The sequence below is a fragment of the Rhinichthys klamathensis genome, unplaced genomic scaffold (assembly GCF_029890125.1).
Source record: "Rhinichthys klamathensis goyatoka isolate OS25496 unplaced genomic scaffold, OSU_Roscu_1.1 h1tg000076l_1, whole genome shotgun sequence".
Classification (NCBI taxonomy): Eukaryota; Metazoa; Chordata; class Actinopteri; order Cypriniformes; family Leuciscidae; genus Rhinichthys; species Rhinichthys klamathensis.
In genome coordinates this window covers 4,682,167-4,701,759 of record NW_026606618.1, presented here as the reverse complement: position 1 = coordinate 4,701,759, position 19,593 = coordinate 4,682,167, and the positions used below count along the sequence as shown (strand labels likewise).

Genomic DNA, 19,593 nt, shown 5'->3' with positions numbered 1-19,593 from the left:
GGCGCTTGGGAGGTGGAGAGACGCCCTCTGACCCTGCTGAAGGGCACAATGTGTGCTTAGATTAGATTGTGATGACTGGTCTGTGGGGTGATACAAGGTTAACAGCCACTAAAGGTTGATGTCTCAGATTGTGCTTTTCTGTGGCTCAAGGCCTGTCAGACACAAGGCTCCTGGGTTGATGGTTCAAATGAGACCACAGTATTGATTGTACCCTATCATATTCAGCATGCACCTTAGCATAGATCAATTACATTCAAGCTAATGGGAATTCAGTGGCTGTCCTACGGCACAAATAGATTTGTTTCTATTCTGATTGGTAACAAAATGGAAAATAAAGTATTGGCTAAATTAATTGCTTTGTCTAGGACTGATGGATATTTTGCTAAAAATGTTTGGCCATATAAGCACTTGAAGTTGAATTAAGGATATACTGCATGTTTTTTTTATTTTTATTTTATTGTGTTCTCAGTCCTTTCCCATCCTGTTCATAAATATAAAATGATGAGCTGCTGCCATCTAATGGATATTGTAAGTAATGGAGAACAGATTATACACACAGACGCACACACACACACACACACACACACACACACACACACACACACACACACACACACACACACACACACACACACACACACACACATAAAAGCAACTGTTTTCAACATTGATAATAATAAGAAATGTTTCCCGAGCACCAAATCATCATATTAGAATGATTTCTGAAGGATGGGTAGTAATGCTGTAGTAATGATGCTGAAAATTCAGCTTTGCATCACATGAATAAATTAAATGTTAAAATATATTCAAATAGAAACCCGTTATTTTAATAATAGTTCACAATATTCTTGTTTTACTGTATTTTTAATCACATAAATGCATCTTTTGTGAGCATATGAGACTTCTTTCAAAAACATTAAAAAATCTTATCGACCCCAAACTTTTGCACAGTAGTGTATATTTTTTTAAATCATAAAATCACATTTAAATTCTCATAAGAGTGAATTTTAAATCACTTCATTCACTCTGGCTTTAGCAAATGTTGCGATTTTTCTTATAACACTTATAACATGACAAAAATGGCAATTTATTAAGAAATTGTCTTGGTTCCCTAATGACATCATCAACCAGGAAGTGACGTCTATATTGATTGACGAACAACAGCACAAACATCAGCACAAAGTTCATCAAGTTTATCTTGTACAGAAATTGTATGTTTTTCAAATGTAAAAAATTGTTTAAAAAGTGAATTAACTGTATATTCCTCACAATGACTAACTTTATATATTTATACACACACACACACACACACACACACACACACACACACACACACACACACACACACACACACACACACACACACACACACACACACATACCTTTGGTTTTAAGTGTCCGAGCTTGACCAGAGCATATTATTAAATTGTGTTATGCCTTTTTTAATACTTTCCTTACAACACAAGCATATCATATTTTAAAGGTTGTAGAGTTTAAAAGGTGCCGCGTAACAGGACTGATCCCTTCAATGTCTCACAGAACCAAGGAAATGAGGCATCAACAATCTCCCAGATTATATAAAAGCGCAAACATCAGCAGGTATAACTTCAGTCCCTCGTCTCACAGCAGAAATGACCTCGATCAGTCAGAGCCACAGTGTCTTGAGGTTTAGCTTCTAAAACTGTGGCTGATGGGGAGGTTCAGAGCGAGGAAACGGCATGATCAGTGTTTTCATTTTTACTGAGTCACTCAACCTCCTCCTCTCTTCTTCTACTATGTTTCCATGGTGACCTGCATCTTGGCATGAGCCAAGGTGAGCGCCGATGTGAGGAGCTAATGAGTGCACTTTGTCAGGAGAGAAGTACTATATGCACACAATGAAAGCAATGACTCTTGTTCCCCTATTTATATAATGACACTATGGATTTATGATATCTAATGTATTCCGAGAAATGACATAATGGCCTACAGTAAAATTAAAGTAATTGTTTAGACTGTGATTTTTTTTAATGCCAGATTCTGCCATAATTGGTTTCAATTAAACTGTGACCATATCCCGCATTAACTGCTGACAGGCTCCATCCCCTCGAATATCCTATTATAGAGGCCAAATGAGACGTTTCAACCACCGTTATGCTCTATGAGTCAATGGTTAAGAAGACTGATTGTCTGCAGGCTGGAAAGTAATGGTCTGGAGAAGAATTTTCTGATATTTCTGGCCCGTCTTATTCCTGGAGAAAGCTGTCTGTTAGCGTTCCCATTCATCACAAAGACATAGTAGTGAAGTAACCAGCCGAACCTTGACCCCTCACCTTGTCTATCTCTTCTGCGAGTGCCCTGGTTAACAGCACCTAGCTGGCGCTATACCCATAATCTGGTGTCTGATTCTGTTATCAGGGATTTCTTTGCTAGTTTGTATGTCTCCTGTGAGTCGGAAACCCTCAAAGCAATACTTTACAACCCCAAACACTTAGAGTGTTATGCTTATGTTGCTTATGTAAAGTTTGCATGCATAGACAAAATCTTTACTTTCACGGTTTAAAAGGGGGTGGGAAAGAGTCATTTTCTGTAATGGTGTCACCGGGAGTGCAACAAGGACCTCAATGTACAAGTTTATGGTCCACATTTGACTCTTTCCTTTTCCTCCCAGGATACACACAAAGGAAATTGGTACAGTAGAGCTGAAAGCCTCAAGCTGGACCTATTTATAATACAAGCACTGAGCCATAATTATGAATTTCACTGATGCTGAGGGGGAAGTGAACGATCACATGACTTTCAGACAGACTGATAATTAAGGCCCTGAGCCAAAACTTCATACCTCTGAACATTTTTAAAGCACTTTTGAAGTAGGCTTATGTAACGGCTCAGGAAAGGGCTGCTGCTCTTGACACTAAAAAAAAAGAAAAAATCACACACATACATTGAGGTAAATAAATTCATCAAATATTATCCATCTCTGAAAATCAATTTATCCAGTTCTGGTCTGTATGACATTTGTAATCGCCAGACAAACACAATCCCCCTCAATTGTTTGGGCAATCTTCAGTGGGCTTTTGTTTTTGACTGATACAAAAGGCCAGTGAGACGTCCGTGGCTCCGCACAGGCACTGAAATGAGGAACAAAACAAACACTCAAGCTGATTAGACAGATTTTGACTATGCAGTCTTATTTAAAAAAATATTTTATATTATGAATGTCACCACGATCGTGTTTCAGAGGGGATTTCTTGTGAAAATGTTTACAGTGAGCTGACCTTAGAGAGGGCTGTCATACATTATAGATGAACAGTGAGCAGGGTACATTGGAAGAAAAAAAAACACTCAGAAGTTGGCGGACTTTCTCCGAATTCCTGCTTTGTTACTAACCTTGACTTTGGAAATAATCACTTGTTTTGGTTAATATAGAAGTGTGGAAAATAATTTCAGATTATATATCATACCCAGCTAGAAATTTTACGTTCCCAGAACGTTCTGAGAACGTCCCCGCTGGTGTCAAGGACGTTGCCTGGTAACGTTCCCACAACGTTCCCAGACAGACACGATGTGGAGTTCTTTAAAGGGTTTGGGGACGTTATTTGGAGGACCTTCAGGGAACATTCAGGATGTTCTGGGAACGTTTGGAGGACAATATTTAATTCAGAAATCCAATGTTCCCAGAACATTCTGAGAACGTCCCCGCTGGTGTCAAGGACGTCGCCTGGTAACGTTCCCAGACAGACACGATGTGGAGTTCTTTAAAGGGTTTGGGGACGTTATTTGGAGGACCTTCAGGGAACATTCAGGATGTTCTGGGAACGTTTAGAGGACAATATTTAATTCAGAAATCCAATGTTCCCAGAACATTCTGAGAACGTCCCCGCTGGTGTCAAGGACGCCGCCTGGTAACGTTCCCACAACTTTCCCAGACAGACACGATGTGGAGTTCTTTAAAGGGTTTGGGGACGTTATTTGGAGGACCTTCAGGGAACATTCAGGATGTTCTGGGAACGTTTAGAGGACAATATTTAATTCAGAAATCCAATGTTCCCAGAACATTCTGAGAACGTCCCCGCTGGTGTCAAGGACGCCGCCTGGTAACGTTCCCACAACGTTCCCAGACAGACACAATGTGGAGTTCTTTAAAGGGTTTGGGGACGTTATTTGGAGGACTTTCGGGGAACATTCAGGATGTTCTGGAAACGTTTAGAGGACAATATTTAATTTAGAAATCCAATGTTTCCAAAACATTCTGAGAACGTCCCGCTGGTGTCAGGAACGTCGCTTGGTAATTGTAATGATGCAGCGGACGAGGAGAGATCCATTTGCAGGTTTTATTAAATAACAGGGTCAGACAGGCAAGGGTCGAATACCAGGGATATAAGCAGAGCAGAATACACACAATCAGAGTCCAAGAACAGGCAAAGGGTCGGGGCAGGCGGCGAAACAATCAGAATACAGAGTCCAGGCAGAGAGTAAGGCAGGCAGCAGACAACGAGAGGTAAGGTCCAGATAAAGTCGTAACAGGTAAACAAACACAGGGTACAAACGCTCAGAATAGTTCACTGGGAAAGCAATACTTTGCACCGAGTGAATGTGAAAACCAGGTATTTATGGTGTGAGAGAAACAAGGTGATAAGACACAGGTGAATGAAATGAGTGCTGATGAATCCGGGCAGTGAGTTATGGGAAATGTAGTTTGTGAGGAAATGATCATAGTCTATTGTGGAGCGCCCTCTGGTGGCTCTCGAGGGCACTCCAGCTGATCGTTACAGTAATGTTCCTACAACGTTCACAGACAGTCACGATGTGGAGTTCTTTAAAGGGTTTGGGGACGTTATTTGGAGGACCTTCAGGGAACATTCAGGACGTTCTGGAAACGTTTAGAAGACCATATTTAATTCAGAAATCCAATGTTTCCAAAACATTCTGAGAACGTCCTGCAGAACTTTTAGGGACCAACTTAGAATATTATTTTTTTGTCCTATTAAGGTCTTCTGTTATATTTAAAGAATAAGAAGCTGATGCTTCTCCGCTTCAACCTGATTTGCAGGCTCTGTGTGTGTGTCAGGAGTTTTTTTTAATATACTGTGTACATTTTGCTGCCATTGTTGCTGAGCTTAAAACGTCTGCATTCTTGATTTTATAATAACAATTGTAAAAGACTGTTTTACATCAACGAGACAAATAGCGGGATCACCACAACTTTTTTCCCATGGAAAAGTGGTGTAGCCTTTACCAAATAATAGGAAAAAATGACAATAAAAGAAAAGAGACAAAAATAATACAAACATATTCTAAAGACCCTCGCATTGAACTTTATGCCGCTTAGATTTCGTGAGGAGACCCTGCAGGCTATGTAAACAAGAGTTAAAATAAGCAAATTGGAATAGGCCTAGCGCTTACGTTAGCTTGTTTATCTAAAAAAAAAAGCCAATATAGCCTGACCATCTACGCGAGAATGGTTCATTAAAATAACTTTACATGATAATCACATTGGCTTTTTCTGGCTCGCTGTCGGTGAAGAAAACAGGAAAAAGACCGCCGTCAGGTGTCCGTCCGAGAAGGGTCCAGCCCCCAGACAAACCAGATAAACGTGACAGAAGTTGACGGAAGTTGAACCTCGGTTCGTCCCACGTCACCGCGCACAAAACATGATGTATATGAGAATGTTCTCATTAAGTTAGTCACAAAACGTTCTCATATGGTCAACAGAGAACCATATGGGAACGTCCTTATTACGTCCTCTTTGTAATGTTGCTATGTGACCATAAAATAACCAATATGGAACGTTCCCCTAAAGTCACATAAAGAACGTCATTGTATGACCAACTTAGACCCATATGAGAACGTTTTGATTACATCCTCTTTGTAACGTTGTTGTGTGACCATAAGATTACCCTTACGGAACGTCCCCCTAAAGTCATATAAGGAGCGTTATAATATGACCAACTTAGAACCATATGCGAACGCTCTGATTATGTCCTCTTTGTAAAGTTGTTGTGTGACCATAAAATAACCAATATGGAATGTCGCCCTAAAGTCCTATAAGGGAGGTTATTTTTATGACCAACTTAGACCCATATGAGAATGTTCTCATTAAGTTAGTCACAAAACGTTCTCATATGGTCAACAGAGAATCAAATGGGAATGTCCTTATTCTGTCCCCTTTGTAATGTTGCTATGTGACCATAAAATAACCAATATGGAATGTTCCCCTAAAGTCACATAAAGAACATCATTGTATGACCAACTTAGACCCATATTAGAACGTTTTGATTACGTCCTATTTGTAACGTTGTTATGTGACCATAAGATTACCATTACGGAACGTCCCCCTAAAGTCCTATAAGGAACGTTATAATAGGACCAACTTAGACCCATATGAGAACGTTTTGATTACATCCTCTTTGTAACGTTGTTATGTGACCATAAGATTATCATTACGGAACGTCTCCCTAAAGTCCTATAAGGAACGTTATAATATGACCAACTTAGACCCATATGAGAACGTTTTGATTACGTCCTCTCTTTGTAACATTGTTATGTGACCATAAGATTACCATTACAGAACGTCTCCCTAAAGTAATTTAAGGAACGTTATAATAGGACCAACTTAGACCCATATGAGAACGTTTTGATTACGTCCTATTTGTAACATTATGTGACCATAAGATTACCATTGCGGAACGTCTCCCTAAAGTCCTATAAGGAACGTTATAATATGACCAACTTAGACCCATATGAGAACGTTTTGATTACGTCCTCTTTGTAACATTGTTATGTGACCATAAGATTACCATTACGGAACGTCTCCCTAAAGTCCTATAAGGAACGTTATAATATGACCAACTTAGACCCATATGAGAACGTTTTGATTACGTCCTCTTTGTAACATTGTTATGTGACCATAAGATTACCATTGCGGAACGTCTCCCTAAAGTCCTATAAGGAACGTTATAATATGACCAACTTAGACCCATATGAGAACGTTTTGATTACGTCCTCTTTGTAACATTGTTATGTGACCATAAGATTACCATTACGGAACGTCTCCCTAAAGTCCTATAAGGAACGTTATAATACGACCAACTTAGACCCATATGAGAACGTTTTGATTACATCCTCTTTGTAACGTTGTTATGTGACCATAAGATTACCCTTACGGAACGTCCCCCTAAAGTCATATAAGGAGCGTTATAATATGACCAACTTAGAACCATATGCGAACGCTCTGATTATGTCCTCTTTGTAAAGTTGTTGTGTGACCATAAAATAACCAATATGGAATGTCGCCCTAAAGTCCTATAAGGGAGGTTATTTTTATGACCAACTTAGACCCATATGAGAATGTTCTCATTAAGTTAGTCACAAAACGTTCTCATATGGTCAACAGAGAATCATATGGGAATGTCCTTATTCTGTCCCCTTTGTAATGTTGCTATGTGACCATAAAATAACCAATATGGAATGTTCCCCTAAAGTCACATAAAGAACGTCATTGTATGACCAACTTAGACCCATATTAGAACGTTTTGATTACGTCCTCTTTGTAACGTTGTTATGTGACCATAAGATTACCATTACGGAACGTCCCCCTAAAGTCCTATAAGGAACGTTATAATAGGACCAACTTAGACCCATATGAGAACGTTTTGATTACATCCTCTTTGTAACGTTGTTATGTGACCATAAGATTATCATTACGGAACGTCTCCCTAAAGTCCTATAAGGAACGTTATAATATGACCAACTTAGACCCATATGAGAACGTTTTGATTACGTCCTCTTTGTAACATTGTTATGTGACCATAAGATTACCATTACGGAACGTCTCCCTAAAGTCCTATAAGGAACGTTATAATATGACCAACTTAGACCCATATGAGAACGTTTTGATTACATCCTCTTTGTAACGTTGTTATGTGACCATAAGATTATCATTACGGAACGTCTCCCTAAAGTCCTATAAGGAACGCTATAATATGACCAACTTAGACCCATATGAGAACGTTTTGATTACGTCCTCTTTGTAACATTGTTATGTGACCATAAGATTACCATTACAGAACGTCTCCCTAAAGTAATTTAAGGAACGTTATAATAGGACCAACTTAGACCCATATGAGAACGTTTTGATTACGTCCTATTTGTAACATTGTTATGTGACCATAAGATTACCATTACGGAACGTCTCCCTAAAGTCCTATAAGGAACGTTATAATAGGACCAACTTAGACCCATATGAGAACGTTTTGATTACGTCCTCTTTGTAACATTATGTGACCATAAGATTACCATTGCGGAACGTCTCCCTAAAGTCCTATAAGGAACGTTATAATATGACCAACTTAGACCCATATGAGAACGTTTTGATTACGTCCTCTTTGTAACATTGTTATGTGACCATAAGATTACCATTACGGAACGTCTCCCTAAAGTCCTATAAGGAACGTTATAATATGACCAACTTAGACCCATATGAGAACGTTTTGATTACGTCCTATTTGTAACATTGTTATGTGACCATAAGATTACCATTACGGAACGTCTCCCTAAAGTCCTATAAGGAACGTTATAATATGACCAACTTAGACCCATATGAGAACGTTTTGATTACGTCCTATTTGTAACATTGTTATGTGACCATAAGATTACCATTACGGAACGTCTCCCTAAAGTCCTATAAGGAACGTTATAATACGACCAACTTAGACCCATATGAGAACGTTTTGATTACGTCCTATTTGTAACGTTGTTATGTGACCATAAGATTACCATTACGGAACGTCCCCCTAAAGTCCTATAAGAAACGTTATAATAGGACCAACTTAGACCCATATGAGAACGTTTTGATTACATCCTCTTTGTAACGTTGTTATGTGACCATAAGATTATCATTACGGAACGTCTCCCTAAAGTAATTTAAGGTACGTTATAATATGACCAACTTAGACCCATATGAGAACGTTTTGATTACGTCCTCTTTGTAACGTTGTTATGTGACCATAAGATTACCATTACGGAACGTCTCCCTAAAGTCATTTAAGGAACGTTATAATATGACCAACTTAGACCCATATGAGAACGTTTTGATTACATCCTCTTTGTAACGTTGTTATGTGACCATAATGGCGCTTTTCCATTACCAGTACCAGCTCGCCTCGACTCGACTCGCCTTGGCTCGCCTCGACTCGGCTCGCTTTTCGCTCCGTTTTCCATTGCAGAAAGTACCGCCACAAATAGTACCCGGTCGTCATAGCGACGCATTTCGTTCCTCGTTGCCCCATCAAGCTCTCGCTGGATCCTCTCTTCGGCAACCAAACAAAGGAATGTCTGCTAGGGATGGGCATTATTAATCGACGATCGATAATTGATCATTAAGAATTTCGTCGATCATGTTAATTTGTTATCGATAAAACTAAAACTAAAAAAAAACTAAAAAAAAAAAAAAAAAAAATCCTTTCCTCTAAATCCTCGCTTGCCTGGCTTATGCTACTCCGAGCTATGTCTGAACTTTGTATTTTGAGCACTTCTTGCGTTGCTTTTGCCTCTTCACGATGACTCGCTTGGTTTAGTCCTCAGTTGTAAGTCGCTTTGGATAAAAGCGTCTGCTAAATGACTAAATGTAAATGTAAATGTAATATGGTTGCGTTGCGTAATGTGAGCCTTGAAGCAATGAACCGCTGGATTGCACCACTGCAGACGGGTGGAAAGTGAACGGAATAAGTTGTTTCCCGGGCTGGTCAAGTTAGCGCAGAGGTACCTGTGCATCCCGGCAACGTCAGTCCCCTCAGAGCGGGTGTTTTCGGCGGCTGGACTGAAGAGTTTGTTTACACTCGACCTCGACGCGTCCGCACTAGCACGAGCAAAGGTGCGCGAGGCAAAAATGACGTCATTGCGGTATTCGGCGTTTTACAGGCGAGCGCGTGGAGTATAAACGCCTCGTCCGTTTGCGGAGAATCGCGCTGCAGAGCCAGGCAAAAGTATAAACGAGGCTTGACGGTCACCATGTTGCGGTCGCGTCTGACCCCAGGCCCAGTCCATGTCATCAACATGCTTATCTTTCTCAACAAAAATCAGTAGACTGGTGCAGAAGTTTTATGTGAGTTAATAGATATTTTTTTTGAGGCTTTGTTAAGTAGCCTAATTTGTTGCTAGGTAGGCTAATCTCTCTCACACTCTTTCTCGACTTCGTACCTTGGATAGTTTTGAGTTACATTGAGTATTATTATGTTTTTGGTTAATTTATTGTTTAACATGATTTTTTTTATTATTATTTTGGAACAAACGATCGGGTCTCTGTTTGAGGACGCCAACTCGCAGCTGCAGGTTTTGTTGCTTTTTAGAGCACCGCAGCGCATATTTCAAGTTTAGCCGAATGTCCAGTTTAACTGCCGCAAGTTGATTATCTTGTAATAAAGATCTCATCGAGGAAAAACACGCTGTATTTTTGTATTTTCATTGCATTTTTAATTTATAAAAAGTTAAATAAATAATTAATTTTAATATATAAAAAATATTAATGATTAATCGATAGTCGATCGTTAATTCTCCCGACGATCGACTAAGAAAATTTAATCGAATGCCCATCCCTAATGTCTGCACCTCCTCGTTTGACCACGGCGTATTCTTCCGAGTTGCCATAATAATAGTAGTAAGTTTAGTAACTATCTCTGGCCAAACTATTTAAAAATGGCGGGGTTATTCTGGATACTCCATCTGGCGCGTGCAATGATGACGCAGATTCTCTGTGACCAATCAGCAGTCGGCATTGTTTTCACGTCACATTTTAGTATCGGCTTAGCTCGCCTCAGCTCGCTTAGAACCTTGCCGGAGGTGGTACGAAAAAAAGTACCCGAAAGCAGGTACAGGTACAACTTTTACACGGTGGAAAACCAAACAAAGGTGAGTCGAGTCGAGCCGAGCCGAGCCGAGCCGAGGCGAGCTGGTACTGTGTAGTGGAAAAGCGCCATATGATTACCATTACGGAACGTCTCCCTAAAGTAATTTAAGGAACGTTATAATAGGACCAACTTAGACCCATATGAGAACGTTTTGATTACGTCCTCTTTGTAACGTTGTTATGTGACCATAAGATTACCATTACGGAACGTCCCCCTAAAGTCATTTAAGGAACGTACTGAACTGCAGCACTTTCATTACCAAAAGAGGACGTTTCAGGAACGTCCCTAATGTTCTGTAAAGGTTCGGAATGTTCGTCACCTTTAGAGAACTTTTAGGAAACGTTACCCATGGTCGCGGGAACGTCACCTTCTACCTGGGTAGTCACCTTCTACCTGGGTAGGCTACATTACCTTTCCAAAGTTTTCCAAATATTACTACTTCGAGTTTTAAGATATTAATACTTTGATTTAGCAAGGTGTTTGTAATGAGTGCACAATGACGAAGGAGTACAAACAAACGGTTTTTATAGTAAATCCAAATGGAAACACGCTTGAGAATCACAAGGAGTAATAGTATAAACAACCACGTAAACTGAAACGACACGGAACCATGACCAGAGGGTTTAAATACACAGACAGAGAAATCAACAGAACTAAGAACAGGTGAAGAACTAATGAGTAACCATTGGAACAAACTAGCAGAATGAACTCAGGCAAATCAGAAAAGAAAACAGAAATAAACTGAAACCAAAACAGAACTAGAACGTATTGATTAAAAGTGACAGTAAGAGCATATATAATGTCACACACACACACACACACACACACACAAAAATCATATTAGAATTCTGAAGGATTATGTGACACTGAAGACTGGATTAATGATGCTGAAAATTCAGCCTTGCATCACAGGGATAAATTACATTTCACTTTAAAGAATAATAACAGAAAACATTTATTTTATATTGTAATAATATTTCAAAATATTACAGTTTTTACTGTATTTTGATCAAATAAATGCAGCCTTGGTGACCATAAGAGAAAAATATTAAAAAAAACGTACTGACTCCGAACTTTTGAACATTATTTAGTGTATACTATATTAAACTTACTGACAATGTTTTTTCTTCTTCAAAAAGACGTAATATAATAGTGTTTTAGAGCCGTTCATTCATACATTTGTGCTGACATCCTAAAGAGTAGAGGAAGGCCAGACATGCATAATTGAGGCTGCTCAATAATTTATGATTTGGATACTGATAACACTGCAGATTCTGTTTGAGTCAAAACACAAAACCATAGCATAAAAATCACCTGGCACTGATTTTAGCATACTTTGTCTTTATGATGTTTTTAATAAATCATTATATTGATGCACTGGTTATGACAGTAAGTTTCCCAGTGCATTTTAAGGTGGAAAACAACATGATTCATTCATTAATTACAAGAATGAATAAAATACACCGAGGGAAAGAGAGAGAGAGGAAATCATTCATTTCACAATTACTACCCATATAAATGAAGAATAGATTAAGACAGTGAACCTTCATAAATGGAGTCTTTTCTGGTTATCTGTGCTGATTTGACCGAATTACACCTGAAAAACTGATCAAATTAACGTGGATTGTTCCACAGAGAGAAAATTGAGCAGAATGGACACAGAAAAAAAACACTGCACCAAAATTCAGTTCTCTTATCATGAAGGCACTTTTTTTATATTAAAATAATAATAAAACAAACAGAAATATTGAGAAATATCTTAAAAATGATGCAAACTCACATGAGATGAAGACTCCAGTGAATCAGTGGCCATTCACACAAAGTATTTTGCATTGAAAAACGCAATATGCTGCAGTGGAATGGGAAAAAAAAGTTGATATTTTTTTAACATGTTTTTAGAAAGTCGTATCATGATGCTGAAAAAGACGTGAGCGCAATGGTCATAGACGTCCGAATAGCGCACATTTACATAGAAAAACAATGGAACAGCTGTTTTAGGGGCTTTTCACACAGAGCGTCCCAGACAGCGACATAGTGTCAGCCCAGATCCGGCCCACATCTGGTACGCGTGGAATCCCCATACAGTCCCGGATCTGGGCCGACACTATGTTGCTGTCTGGGGTGTTTTGGGGGTTAAAAATGTGAGACACGGGGCAATGGAACAAAACAAACTTCTTCAACTTCTTATAACTTGACTGTGGCATTTTTTAGAATAATGTGTTGTGTGAAATGCTGCAAAAGACACTAGATGCAAGAGCAACGGTCAAACACATCTGTCTAGCTCATGTTGTCTACATAGAAAAACAATGGGAAAGCTGTTTTAGGGGCTTTTCACACAGAGCGTCCCAGACAGCAACATGTCAGCCCAGATAAATGGACTGCATTTATATAGCGCTTTCACAGACCCAATGGCCACCAAAGCGCTTTACATTTTGCCTCACATTCACCCGACGGCGGTGTCAGCCATGCAAGACGCCATCCAGCTCGTCGGGAGCAGCTGGGGTTAGGTGTCTTGCTCATGGACACCTTGACACTTGGTCAGGTGGAACCAGGGATTGAACCACCAACTTTCTGGTTTGTAGACAACCTATATGAACCACTGAGCCAGATCCGGCCCACATCTAGTACACGTAGGAATCCCCATACAGTCCCGGATCTGGGCCGACACTATGTTGCTGTCTGGGGTGTTTTTGGGGTTAAAAATGTGAGACACGGGGCAATGGAACAAAACAAACGCAAGTTCAACTTCTTATAACTTGACTACGGCATTTTTTAGAACACTGTGTCGTGTGAAATGCTGCAAAAGACACTAGATGCAAGAGCAACCGTCAAACACATCTGTCTAGCTCATGTTGTCTACATAGAAAAACAAAGGAAAAGCAGTGCAATGGAAAGCAAAAACATGTTCTGTGTAAATGGACATTAACTTCTATTCTACATGGAGCAGGCCGTCGCCTCATGGATGCCACCATATGTATATCACATGACTGGGCGTGTGATGCAGCCATTTATATTGCAATTTCAGGCTTTATAAAGAGCTTGCGTGAGGCCGGTGCAATGCAGCAGCCAGAACAAACCACCAATAAAACAAAGAAAATCAGTGAGACTGAACCCACAAATTCACGAAAAGGAACCAAACAAAAGATACTAAATATAATATTATAAATATAATATGATGATGTAATATAATAGACAAGACCAGACAAGACATGAAAGGGTTACTTGTGGTGCATTGAAAGTATCACTAACTCCCCCTCCTCCCCCTCCCCGCCTGCCCCTCTTCTTCAGACAGTAGCTGCATCTGTAGTTTAATCGGCGGGTGGCTGCAGCCAGAGTTGCTGCAACCATCCTGCTCTTCTCGAGAACCCAAATCTGCCAGCCTCACACACTCCCCGGCCCCTCCCACACACGACTGCGCTCCAGAACACCCATCAGTCGCGAGACACACGACGCACTGTTAAAGTGGCCCGCATCAGCATACGGTATGTATCACTTTCTGTCATGCAGACTACTGAGACAGCGTTCTAGCATGCGATGCGGTGACTGGCGTGACTTTTACGCAGTGTCGCAGTGGCCGGGACAAAGAGTCTTGCGATGCGAGCTGCTAAACAGTCTGTGACACTTTGCTTTATGAGACTGTGAGGTCTTGGAGGGTGCGTATCCTTATTTGACCGCATATTTGTATACTTCTTGACATTATTTATGACTTTGGTCGGGTAATCGGGGCTTATGGCGCGCGCGACATGCGCATAATGATGTGTTTTTGACGCGTTCCGTGACGGCGAAAAAAATTGGTAATTAAACACCCAGACAGTCGTTTAAATCTACCTGTAATTGCGATTTATGTCTGGGGACAGAGTCTACGATGAACACCTTCCTGTGCTTTATCCAACTAACTGGATTAGTTTAAAGGTGATGGACGGAGGGAGGTTGGTTGGTGGAGAGCTCGCGCGGACAGACGAACTTTGTTGCTTTGAAGATCTGTTTTATTTGGCTGTTTAACAGGTTGTGAAATTATGTGTATTTGACAGTTGCTGTTTAAAGTTGTTTTGATTTGTATTATTTTGTGCTTGTGCAAAATGATCACCTCAAATGATTATTTGCAGTATGACGCACGTATACGTGTTAAGATGCTAAACGTGTTAGTCTTTGTCTGTGAATAATATATTAGCCTATGCTCAAAAGTTTTGAGGCGTAATCTGAAATATTAATGTTAAAGTTGAGGAAATTATTTAAACGATTTCAGTTCATTAACGATTCTTTTTGTAGCCTACTTTTGTGGAAGAAATATTTGGACAAAAGAAATGTAATTTCATTGCTGCAGTCAGATATCTGACATTTGTCAAATGATGAGATCGTTTCAGATTTCCACTAAACAGTCATTCTGCGAAAGATTTGTTTACATAATCTTTTTTACTCATTTTTCAAAGATATTTTGGAGGCATTAAATATAGCCTGTAGGCCTATAGGAGATTTAATAAAAACCGAGTTCATTCAGTTCGTTCCAAAAATAGCTACAACAGATTGCAATAAAACAGGCAGTAAATGAACTGTTTTAAGTCTCACTAGCCCTACTGTATAACATACCACAACACCGTTATTAGTTTATGATACCATAATATCTAGTTATAATTAAATACAAAACTTGCGGTTCATTATGAGTCATATGAATACATTAAAGAGTCGGCTCGTAAGAGCCGCTGTATGTTTTGATTCACTAAAAAGAATCGACTCTATTCATTCGTTCTGGAATTGGACTACACTATTCACACAGTATGTTTTGATTCACTAAATCAAACTGTCTCAAAAGTCATCAGTTCGGGAATTGAACTACACTGGATGTGCTTTATGTTTTTGATTCAATAAAAAGAACCGACTCAGAAGACTCATTCGTTCGAATCAATTTAAAATCGAAATAATGCAACATAGCCTACTGGCTCTATCTCAAAATCTTATAATGCCCAAAAATGCTGTCTAGGCAAGCGGCTCAGCAGGTTTTCATAACAGTCAATACACAGTCATCTCTACCACTCTTCTTTTAATTTACTGGAATACATAATTAATATCCCATAAAATCTTGATACATTCAAACAATTATCAATCCACCACCAAGCTGCCTACTTAGAAAATGTTCCATTTGACTATGATGACCATAAATATTTTCTAGCTTGTCAGTAGGTTTTGAGACACAGCCTGTGATTTGTTTGCCGCTCCGTGACTCAGCGTTGCTGTGACTCGTTCTCTCTTTCCCTCTTTCTCTCTCGTTCTGTTTGCAATACGTTCGCACATCTAGCCGCTTAAGGACCATTCATGAAAAACAATGACTAAATTGATGACTCGTTCCATGTTTGAATATCATTGTGGAGGCTAATTAAACTCACAAAATGACTCTTTGCCTCATTTGGCACAGCTAACATTTGAAACTACTGTATTAATATATTCAACTGTTCTGCTCTTGATGAACTTATCTACATCATACAAGTACAAACAACATCAGGGAACTAAATTAGACCAGCTTGAACTAAAATAAATCTAATTGATACCATGAAGAGTTGATAGTCTAAATCATTGTTATCTTTTGAGGAAATGCTGCTATTTTAAATACATTTGTTTGTCATTTCACAGTTCTGAAATGATTCAGTGCTTCTCTTTTCTGGCACAGCTGTCTGGGTGGGATTCTTACATAGAGAAACACCCACTGACATCAGTGGGTCTAAACAGCATTAGCTGCTGAGTCATTTTTCCATTGCTACTGTTTGTAGCCTAAAGCTGGTAGAGGTGCAGAGTGGACCTGCTTTTCTTTTATTTCTAATATGAGATGGAAGTTCCTTCAGTATATAATCTTAATTAATTGAAATGTTTTGTGGCAGTGTGTTGGGTTATTAGGCTTAGGAAGATCCATCATTAAGCTTTCATGATATCATTGGTGTTAGGACACTGAAGGGCACATCCATCTGCCACAGAGTAAAAATGGGCCATTGAAGACTTTGAAGACAAGGGTGAATGTTGTAGGGCTTTACCAAAGTGACTCATGCTTTGTTCCGTTTGACATTGGAAAATGCTGGGGGGGGGGGGAAAGAAACAGCAATTTTAGACCTACTGATTACAGTTTCCATGGACAACACAAATGGTCCAACCTAGAAAATATTAGCAATTCAACTTTGGACTTACTGGATAATCTTTCAGGATTTAGAAACGGCCAGTTGAGACAAACAGACTCAAGGGACACGACCTAAGTGGCAAGAGGTGCCCGTCTGTGGATTGTAGCGCTTTTAATTAAAAGACAATCTCTTAGACAGGCATACAGTTTTGTCCATATGTTTTCCCTCAAACATTTAACCGTAACCTTTGCTTTGCTGCCATCAAAATAAACCGTTAAATTCTAATTTACTTGTTTACTCTCAGTATTTATACTAAGTCAGCTCATTAGCCGATTTAAATGCATATCGGCAGATCTTTATGTAACAGCTCATGGCGCCTGCTCATTAAGTTTATATTAAAGTTGCATTCAACAGAGGGAATTTAAACAGTCTTGATGAAAGTGCAGCTGACCAGCCATGCACACTAGTATGGCAAGCCGTTTTAACTTTTATTCATTTCCAGGATATGAATTGTTGATATCAACAATTACATTTTTGATATCAACAATTACATTTTTTAATATCAACAATTACATTTTTGATATCAACAATTCAATTGTTGATATCAACAATTGAATTCTTGATATCAACAATTCAATTCTTGATATCAACAATTGAATTATTGATATCAAAAATGTAATTCTTGATATCAACAATTGTATTTTCACTAGTGAAATGTCACCATAGACTGCCATTCAAAATCAATTGTTGTTATCAAGAATTGATTTCTTACTAGTAGGAATATAATTTTTGATATCAATAATTACATTGTTACTAGTAAAAATGCGAATTCCTGATATCAATAATTAAATTATCACTAGTCTAAATGTCTATTCTTGATATCAATAACTGAATTGCTACTAGTAAAAATTTTCATTTTTGATATCTGAAAATGTATTTCTGATATCAATATTATTTTAGATATCTAAAATGGCTTTCTTACTAGTAACAATCACAATCATGATATCAGAAATGAACATTGTCACTAGTGAAAATTGAATTATTGATATCAAAAATGAACATTGTTACTAGTAGCAATTCAATTGTTGATATCAAGAATAGACATTTCAACTAGTGACAATTTAATTCTTGATATCAAAAATAAAGGTTTTTACTAGTAAGAATTGTATTTCTGATATGTGAAATTGGAATTTCAACTAGTAAGAAATCAATTCTTGATATCAAGAATTGATTTTGAATGGCAGCCAAGCCGTTTTAACTTTTATTCATTTCCAGGATATGAATACTTGATATCAACAATTACATTTTCACTAGTTAAAATGATAATTATTGATATCAGGAATAATATTTCTACTAGTAACAATGGCAATTTTTGATATCAGGAATTACATTTTCACTAGTAACAATGCTAATTCTTGACATCAACATTTACATTTTCACTAGTTAAAATGATAATTCTTGATATCAACAATTGAATTGCAACTAGTAAAAACTATAATTCTTGATATCTGTAATTGTATTTTCACTAGTGAAATGTCACCATAGGCTGCCATTCAAAATCAATTCTTGATATCAAGAATTGATTTCTTACTAGTTGAAATTCCAATTTCACATATCAGAAATACAATTCTTACTAGTAAAAACCTTTATTTTTGATATCAAGAATTAAATTGTCACTAGTTGAAATGTCTATTCTTGATATCAACAATTGAATTGCTACTAGTAACAATGTTCATTTTTGATATCAATAATTCAATTTTCACTAGTGACAATGTTAATTTCTGATATCATGAATGTGATTGTTACTAGTAAGAAAGCCATTTTAGATATCTGAAATAATATTGATATCAGAAATACATTTTCAGATATCAAAAATGAAAATTTTTACTAGTAGCAATTCAGTTGTTGATATCAAGAATAGACATTTAGACTAGTGATAATTTAATTATTGATATCAGGAATTCGCATTTTTACTAGTAACAATGTAATTATTGATATCAAAAATTATATTTCTACTAGTAAGAAATCAATTCTTGATATCAACAATTGATTTTGAATGGCAGTCTATGGTGACATTTCACTAGTGAAAATACAATTGTTGATATCAAGAATTAAATTTTTGATATCAATAATTCAATTGTTGATATCAAGAATTGAATTGTTGATATCAACAATTGAATTGTTGATATCAAAAATGTAATTGTTGATATCAAAAATGTAATTGTTGATATCAAAAAATGTAATTGTTGATATCTAAAATGTAATTGTTGATATCAAGTATTCATATCCTGGAAATGAATAAAAGTTAAAACGGCTTGCCTAGCCTATGGTGACATTTCACTAGTGAAAATACAATTACAGATATCAAGAATTATAGTTTTTACTAGTTGCAATTCAATTGTTGATATCAAGAATTATCATTTTAACTAGTGAAAATGTAAATGTTGATGTCAAGAATTAGCATTGTTACTAGTGAAAATGTAATTCCTGATATCAAAAATTGCCATTGTTACTAGTAGAAATATTATTCCTGATATCAATAATTATAATTTTAACTAGTGAAAATTGAATTGTTGATATCAAGTATTCATATCCTGGAAATGAAT

General features: G+C 37.8%; 1 protein-coding gene and 1 long non-coding RNA gene across 3 annotated transcripts in view; one reads left to right on the top strand and one right to left on the bottom strand.

Annotated features, from left to right (window-relative positions):
* Nucleotides 1-19,593, top strand: part of map1ab (microtubule-associated protein 1Ab) — a 47,123-nt gene that overhangs the window by 5,987 nt on the left and 21,543 nt on the right. The window contains exon 1 of one of the 2 annotated variants that reach the window (XM_056251093.1): nucleotides 14,199-14,368. The exons of the other annotated variant lie outside the window; for it this stretch is intronic. The gene's annotated coding sequence lies outside the window, so the exon portion shown is untranslated. Of the gene's footprint in view, nucleotides 1-14,198; nucleotides 14,369-19,593 lie in introns of those variants that run through there. 2 annotated transcript variants of the gene reach the window in all.
* The window catches only part of LOC130085363 (uncharacterized), a 42,311-nt gene continuing 25,729 nt past the window's right edge, over nucleotides 3,012-19,593 (bottom strand). Inside the window, exon 3 of the long non-coding RNA XR_008807138.1 lies at nucleotides 3,012-3,110. This is a non-coding gene — a long non-coding RNA (uncharacterized LOC130085363). The remainder of the gene's footprint in view (nucleotides 3,111-19,593) is intronic.